Source organism: Lactuca serriola, chromosome 8, assembly GCF_051521515.1.
Source record: "Lactuca serriola cultivar US96UC23 chromosome 8, Lser_US96UC23_V15, whole genome shotgun sequence".
NCBI classification, from domain to species: Eukaryota; Viridiplantae; Streptophyta; class Magnoliopsida; order Asterales; family Asteraceae; genus Lactuca; species Lactuca serriola.
Genome location: NC_136415.1, coordinates 73,380,976 through 73,390,017, shown reverse-complemented (window position 1 = coordinate 73,390,017; position 9,042 = coordinate 73,380,976). Strand labels below are relative to the sequence as shown.

The window sequence follows — 9,042 nt, the reverse complement described above, 5'->3', positions numbered from 1 at the left end:
CATACACGTTCAATACGATTAAATAAAAAACTATAAAATAAAATAGCTAAACATTTATATTACGTGTTATCTGGATAAAAAAAACCAATCACTCATATACATTCAATGTGATTAAGTCAAAAACAGTAAATAAAAAAAGAAAATTAAAAAATACATTCTTAATATATCACAAAGTGAAGAAGAACCAAAAACTTAACTTACCTAGAAGTTTTGATTATAAATTAAAAAAAATCTTTCGAATAGAATTATAAAGTCTAAACAATCGTGAATAATGTTTACAAATTATAGAATTAGCCGATTAAGAATTAAGTCATTAATCAATAATCTAACTCAATGTATGATTGAAAAATTGTGTGTGTCTGCATGATCTGCGTGATCATCCTTTGATGGTTTGATTGCATGTTCGTCTCCTGATATGTGAGGATTAATGAAATATATTTTGAAATTTTAATGGGTCTTAAATAAGTTTGACAATATTATTTTATATATAATCCATAATTTTGATGTATTAAAATATAAAATTAGCGGTTCAGTTAATAATGGTTCGGTTAACCTATAAAACCGTAACCAAATCGTTTGTTATCGGTTAACAAAAATTAGAAATCGAACCAACGGTTTTTAAAACAGTTTGGTTATTATGGTTCGGTTATATCGGTTCATTTGGTTATTGTTCGGTTTTTCGGTTATTATGCTCACCCCTACCATAGACTTTCCATTGTAGTATTGTTTGGTCTATCTTATAGAAACACAATTATACAAACATTGCCTTGCGAATAGATAGTAATCATTTAATACTCAATAGAGCTTAGTAATATATATTTCGTATAGATTTTTAAAATTGTTACATATGGAATGATAAAAAAGAAGTTTGTGATTGCAAATAACAAGTTGCCTCACAAGTAATGGCATAGCCAGGATGAAAGTAAAAGGATATCTCAATTTTTTTTAGGGTAACCCAATTTTTTCCCGAGGTACTTGAGTTTCCCCGGTTCGGTTTCATTTTTAAACCGAAACCTTAATCGAATCTTTAGCTAACCTCAAGTCTTGTTATGTAAACATGAAGTTGAAGTATATTTTGATATTTGAATCGATGTGAGACTAAAAATAGATATCAAATGAAACATAAACATATTATATAATAGACAAAAATGACTGAGTATATATGTGTTTGATGATGTGGGATAGAATAGCTGGGAAAATAAAACAAAAGTAAACAAATGATATATAAGAAGCATGAATCAATCCTAAGACTTTTGCTTAAATAAGTCAACGCCTTAACCAACAAACTAGTTATTTGTTTATGTTTATAAGTAAAGGGAGGCGTATATATACATTATACCAAAAAAATTGAGCGATGCGTAAACGAAAATTACACTACCAAATTTTTTTGAGGGGTATCTTGGGTTAACCCGGGATCCCCTAGGACCTGCCTCTGCTCACGAGTAATTATTGAATATTCTCACAAAAAATTACCTAGATGCGGACCTTCCCTTTATACTAGAATTTTGGGATATAAAATGTTCGCGCTTGTGATGATCATTTGTTTTAAATAGCTTATAAAAATGGAATCCGGAGACAACCTCCCTGGCTCCCACACTCTATGATGATTTTAGTGACTACCTTTATAAATAAAGAATAATTTAAATATATTATCAAAATAATAGATTCAAAAAGCAATTTTTTAGAATAACAAAAATATTGCACGTTATCGTCTCCCCGTCATTGCAAGTGTCATTGTCATATATAAGATGATCTTGACATAACACGAAGCACAACAATTGAGAATCATAAATTCAAATGAATTGAGATATTGTGACATTTATGGAAAAATATGATAATTTCCTTTTTTGGATAGTTTTGTCCAGCATCGAGTGTGTGGACCCATATGGCTAATAGGGAGTGTTTCCATATTTTGCTCCGTATGTTGACGTGGCAAGGCCACCTACACATGAAATGCAGCCAAATACCAACTCCATCTTGCTTGATTATGAGCTTCGGCTACGCTTATCTATCTCACTCTTCTTCTCCTCTCTCTCTCTCTTCTTCCGTGTGTTTTCTCTCTTTCCCTCAACACTATTTTTCATTGCAAGTAACTTAAGGTGGAATGATGGAACACACATTTATACTAATGAATCTAAAAATCAAATGATATCATTTACTATTTAAATAAAACTGATAGAAACTATATAAAAAATAAAAAATAAAAATACTAATTGAGGGTCATATAAACAAAAAAAAAGATTTTATAATTATACTCATCGAGGACTTATATCTTGATATATTTTCACAACTATACCATTACTAATAATTTCAAAACATTTTTTTTAATATATGAGAAGGAAATAACGTTAAATGATTTTTTCACTCTTTTTTCTTTTGTTTAAAATTTTATTTGTATTTGGTTATTTCTTATTGATTTATACATCGAATGGATTAGTTATTTAGACTATTGAAATATAAAATACACGCTTTAATATCTTGATTTATACGTATATTTTTTGCCAAAGATTAAGATAGTTCATTAAAAATAATTAACGCATGTCACAACTTTTATTTCTATAGAAGTGACCCATCTATGTAATATGTACATTCGCCTTTGCACCTTTACTAGTAAATGCATTGTGATGCATTTCGTTTAGCTTAAATGAATCGGTTAAAGAACACTAACTAGGCTTATCACATGAATAATGTCTCAATAATAAAAATATATATGGAAACAAAAATAGATCGGTATTCTGAAAAAAGTCTAGATCAAATCAGTCTAGAACGATATCGTATCAAAAAAGATAAATTAAAAAAAGTCAGGCTAAAAAAACAAAACGTTATTATAAAGATCGAATGGTTCCGAAACCATTACAACAATCCATTTTATACACAAACCTCCATATGTCAAATGATTATTGTCATTGTAGCCCAACAATCTTTAGTATAATGGTTTAAATGGTCTCTCGTAGGTTTTTTTTTATTTATTATTTTTTTTTTTGTCTTTTAAGGGTACGAACTTGTGTTTTTAGGTTTTAAATATGGAAAATTTGAAGGGATCACCTGGTGACCTCCATCCTAATCATCATTTTGCATATGCCACGTTGGTCTCTCCCATCCTAATCATCAACTTGCATATGCCACATTGGTTTCCCATCACCAAATTTAATTTATGTAGAAATAAGTAATCGATTAACCTAACCAGCCACTTCCATTACTGGCCTGTTGAAGTTTAACTCCAGTAATATAATTCTTCACCTCCATTCTAACCATCTCCTGTATCATCGATAAAAACTCCGCATTAAACGGCGGAACCACCTTCTCTGGATGCTTAATCGGTGGTCGGGATACCTGAAGTTGCTACATTGCCACCGAAATCGCCATCGAAGCAGGTTTCGGAACAGGCGGAGGATGCGTCACTGCCACCGGCACCGATGAAGCTTCAAATGATTCAGCACCAGGAAGTGATAGACTCAACGATGTCGGAGGATCATTAACCGGTGTGACGGGTCTCACCATCGGCCGATAAACGTGAATGTAGGAATCACTGACGTCGGATCTCGACGAACTACTCAGATTGAAGCAAAAACCCAACATCGAAACCCCATTCCCATCGGAAACAGATCATTTCAACAATGGTTGTTGAATCGAAAACTCGTTAAATTCTCCATTTGTCATGGAAGAACACTTCCTCTTCAAGGTGGAGTTCTAAAGGTTTTTAATGGAGTTATTAGTCTGACCCAATAACAATCGGGCAATCGTAAACCATTTGTTACCAAACCTCGCATGAGCTCTAAGAATAGTCTCGTCTTCCTCCAACATAAACGCCTGGTGCTCCACCTACCGCGAAAGTTGGTTGCACCACCATAACCGCCAAGATTTCCCAGATCTGCTAAGGATTGTTTTGGTGTGAATTGGGATCTGGATGCAGAGGCCGAATCAATCCAGCCGAAGGTTGTTTACTGGAACACAATAGATTGTTGTTTCAGGGATTTTGATTACAACTTCCTATGAAGATTCAAAAGCGGTTGATTGTTGTTCTTGTTCATGGATTTGATCATTGTCTGGGAACAGTTTCTCAGCGAGATCTTTGGTCTCGAGAGCTGGGTACATGGATGGAGCAGAAGGATTTGATGATGAAAATGAGGAATATGCATCTGGGTTTGATTGATCGAATTGTGGGTATAAATTTTTAGAGGAGGGTAACACCATGCTTGATTGTAGTCGTTGCAGGTTTTTAAGATTTTGGGGATATTGTTGACTCACCTGTTTACTTGGCACATGACAAAGCAATGTTACCTTCTAATGTGGGTAAAAATACCAAAATGATCGGTAAAATACAAGTTGATACCCTTTCAAGGAAAAAAAACCACAAGGGATCATTTAAACCATTATGCTAATTATTGTTGGGCTACAACGACAATAACCCTATTTTAAATTATAAGGTTTTTAACTATTATGTGCCGAAGGATTTAAAAACAATAACATAAAAAAAATACATTAACGTAATATTATTCGATGTACATTAAAAACGTATTATATATATATATATATATATATATATATATATATATATATATAGAGAGAGAGAGAGAGAGAGGTTCTATTGAGATTATAAAAAATAGAGATCTTAAGATTAAACATCAACAACATATTTTTCATTTGTCACTCTAACCTTTGGTATACTGGTACGATCAGAGAGTTTACAATCATAAATGATTATACAAAACTTTCCCCACCATCACAACTGCTACCACCACTGCCACCCTGCAACTAACCGACCATACTACTGTCACCACCACCACCTCTGCAACCACAGCCTCCTCCCCACCTTCCACCATAATCATATATGCTTAATCACTTTCTGAACAGACATATATGTATAATCATTTATGATTAGACGTATATTTATAAAAATGTATAATTATATATGAATATACCTCTCCGCCATCTAATCATTTATGACTAGGTATACCTCGTTGCTGCCGGTATGCTGTAGTGTTAGAGCCACAAATAAAAAATATATGACCGATGTTGAATCTCAAGATCTTCACATCTTTTAGAATCTCAAGTGAACCGTCTCATATATATATATATATATATATATATATATATATATATATATATATATATATATATATATATATATATATAAAATGTCTTTTGTAATGGCTGAGATTGTATTTTTAATTTTTTTACAGTTGAGGCAATGTATCCTAGAAACGTTAAACATTGATATTTTTTTAACTATCAGAAACAATGTTTCTACTTGTAAGTGTGCATTTATGTGTATCTATTTTCATTTGTTTTTCTTCTTATATAAATATTTTCATGTGATGATGAGTTCAAATGACAAAGTAGAAGTTAAAGTGGTGTGAACTCTTATTTTAGAACATAGAGTTCATACAAAGGATAAAAAAAATTACATAAACGATAGCAAAAGAGGATATTGATTGGACTTTGACTAATCAGACATAACTGACAGAAAAGAGAGAACGGTTGGTAGCTAATCGTCAGAGAGTTCCTTCATGATCGAGTTTCCTATGGTCCGAACTTGTTTCTTTGATTTGGAGGGAGGTGATGATTATCTGCATCTTGTTGTCACACGTCTTTCCTTTGTCGAGAATGTTGCTGGATATTGCGAAGTCCAGGAAGCGTGAATGAGTTTCTATGGTGTTGCAGTTCTCCTAATGAATTGAATATATATTAACTTTATTTTTCTTTTAATAAAATATAATTTTTATTGTTTATTTTTACGTGTAGTCATGTGATCAACAGTTTAGAGAAAGTCAGGGAGTAGAAGCGACAACTCCATAAAATATGGTGGTAGAAGTGTGAAACACATAATCATTTTCTGTAAATTACGGGGACCATTTTTGTAATTAGTTTTGTACACATTAGGTAAACCTGCCAAAATACAAAAATGTTACACATATGGACTGTTTTTGAAAAAAAAAACTTTATAAGGACCTTTTATATAAATTTAAAAATTGCAGGGAGTAAATTTTCCGAATTTTAAAAAGTTTGTTGCAGGGACTAAATGTACCAAAAGGTTTTGTAGGGACTAAATATGTTAAAATATAATAGTTTTATGGGAAAACTCTGAAAAAGGAAAACTATACTGTTCATAAGCTCCATGAGCTATATATATATATATATATATATATATATATATATATATATATATATATATAAATTAGGATCAAATGTGAATTACATGTATTATGTGAATGTATAACAAATTTTTTTCTATTGGATTAAAAAAATGAAAGATTTGTAATAATAGGGTACACGATATTAACATGAGATAACATGTACAATATAATTATCCTTAATTAATTATGAGGTAAAATTTGAGATTTTATTAAAAGAGTAAATGAAAATTAGCTATAGTTTAGTTAACTAATTCAAATTAAATATTAAACAATCAAACAATTAAATATCCAAGTTAATATTTTTAAAAGTTAAACCAATTATACAATTAATAAATTTAATGTTTTTGTTCATCAAAACTTTAACAAATTGATTATTATGAGCATTCTTATAGAATATTAGATTTATGTGAATATGATAATGTCATTTTTGAAAATTTCGTATTAATAAGTCTTGAAAGTATATGTATTCTTTACAAAAGGGGGAACATATTCTCTAAGAATACATATTTTATAAAATACATATTTTATAAAATACATATATTCTTCTTTAAAAATACGAGAATAAGTGAGAATAGTTAATATTGACATTCTCATAAGACATTCCTAAAGAATCATAATTTATTCTCTAAAAATTATAGTTAATTCCTTAAGAATGTGTTGCATAAGATATGAATTACAAGTTCATAAATGACATTCTTAAAGAATAAGCACGGTCAACATGCATAATTTACATTTTTAAAGAATAATATTACATTCTTGGAAAAAAAATGTACTTTAAGACCAATACATGAAAAATAAAGTACAAAAAATTACAAAAACATGAAACATTTTTTTGTGCACAAGCTTGATTTGCATATCCGTTCAATCAATTTTCATTATGCATTTCATTCTTCTATATTTCATTCTTCAAGAATCAGTATGGGAAACCGATTGATAACCGTTTAGTAGGAATTCGTCGTTATATATGTTATTTTCTCAATATACTTATTAAACATCGTTATCTATATAACACATATAAATATAAAAAGAACTAAATATCATATGTTTGATTACATTTTATCTCCAATTCTAGAAACAAATAGTGTTACAGCTAGTGTCTCAAAGCTCCAATGATAAATCTACACATTTACTTGCCTACAAATAAGCATAACTCATATCTAACAATAATCTGTAGCCACTAAATCTCACAAACCTTGTTAAGTTTATTGAGTTGCTTACCAATATGAAATAAAAGCTTCTACATAGCGTTAATTGCAATAAAACAGTATAATTTGACAAACGGTCTCCCAAGTCTACATAACAATATTGCGAAACTATACCTTATCATTTAGTTCCAAAAGGAACATAACAACGTGTTCATATTCCAATCGAGTTAATTAAACATAGAAAATAAAGAAAAAACAAAAGCTCTTAATTCTCCGGTGGAAGTTCATCACCATTCAAAAACATAGAAGGAAAAATTTATTATATTTCCCCAATTTTCACTTATTTTCATTTGTAGAGAGAATATTGAATTCCTATTTTCCATTAATCTCGTTTATCCGTGGAATCAAAAAATAAACATAAATGGTTTTAAATTGAAATAGTCAGATTACTAGAACCCTAGTGTAAAAATGTGAAATCAAAGTTAAACAAGGCATTAAAAAACGTGCAATTCAATTTAAGCATACATTCAATTGAACATTATGAGATTAAACCACATATACAAAACATTCACAATAAATTCATGAGATTTACTATACTCATGAAAATGAATTAAATAAATTTGTAGAAACAGAGTGCAAGTTGATCATCATTGGACACTTGGACTAAAGAAGATTGTTTGTTAGATTGGAGAACGGACCGATGGAGATTATCATATTAATCCTTGAATATTTAATCTTGATGCTATATTCTTCGAGTTGTTGGAATTGAAGAGACAATAATACTTTATTATTTAATCTTATTGCTTCTACTGGTTCTTCTTTTTGTCATCACTACTAGCGTAAAAAGGTAGATGATGGTCGTTGGGGTGTTGGTGCGTAGAAGATGATCTCGGTTTTGGTGATGGCAGCCAACAATTTGTATATGGTGATCGTGATGAAGGTCGATGGTGTAGGGTTATGGAGACGAAGGAAGCGTGAATTTGAGGTTGTATATGAAAAAGATCAAGATTGTGATCTTGATATAAGTTATCCATGATTTAAGGAAGTAACATAAATATTAGATTTTATTTTCATTGGTTCATACATTCACACAATAACTAAGGTTTATATATGAACATATTCTCTCTCTCTCTCTCTCTCTCTGTATATATATATATATATATATATATATATATATATATATATATAGGCTTAGGTTATTTTGTTTTTATTAAATATTGTGTGCCAGAATGCACAGAGACCAACGGATGAAATTAATCAATGGACACGATTTGAGAGTGTATGATATTACAATGGGGTAACATGTACGATATAATCACACAATATTTAGCAAAAGGGTATTTTGGACAATTAACTACATTTATAAAAGGAAAATTTCAGATTTTAGGGATGATTAATTCTCCTAATTTTAAAAAATCTGAATTTTTTAATTAATTCAATTTCAATTTTTACCGATTATATTCTGTCAGAATATTTTTTGTTAGAATGATGCTCTTTCAGAATTTTATTCTAATAGAATATTTTTTTTAGAATGATGCTCTTTCAGAATTTTATTCTAATAGAATATCATTGAAGAAAAACAAAATTGTTGAATCAAATGTTGAAAAATAACAAACATTCTAATATATTCTTATACATCCGAACTTAAATACAAATTCATACGTATTTTTACAGACTAAAATCCTTATACATTTTAATATAATGATACATATTCTAATAGAATATCAAAGTCTTCAACGCCTTCTTCCAGCCATTCCTAT

At 30.0% G+C, this 9,042-nt stretch overlaps 1 pseudogene; it reads right to left on the bottom strand.

Moving 5' to 3' along the window:
• Window positions 1-3,174: 3,174 nt before the first annotated feature.
• On the bottom strand, window positions 3,175-4,823 carry LOC145067050 (transcription factor MYB44-like; annotated as a pseudogene).
• Between the last annotated feature and the right edge of the window lie 4,219 nt (window positions 4,824-9,042).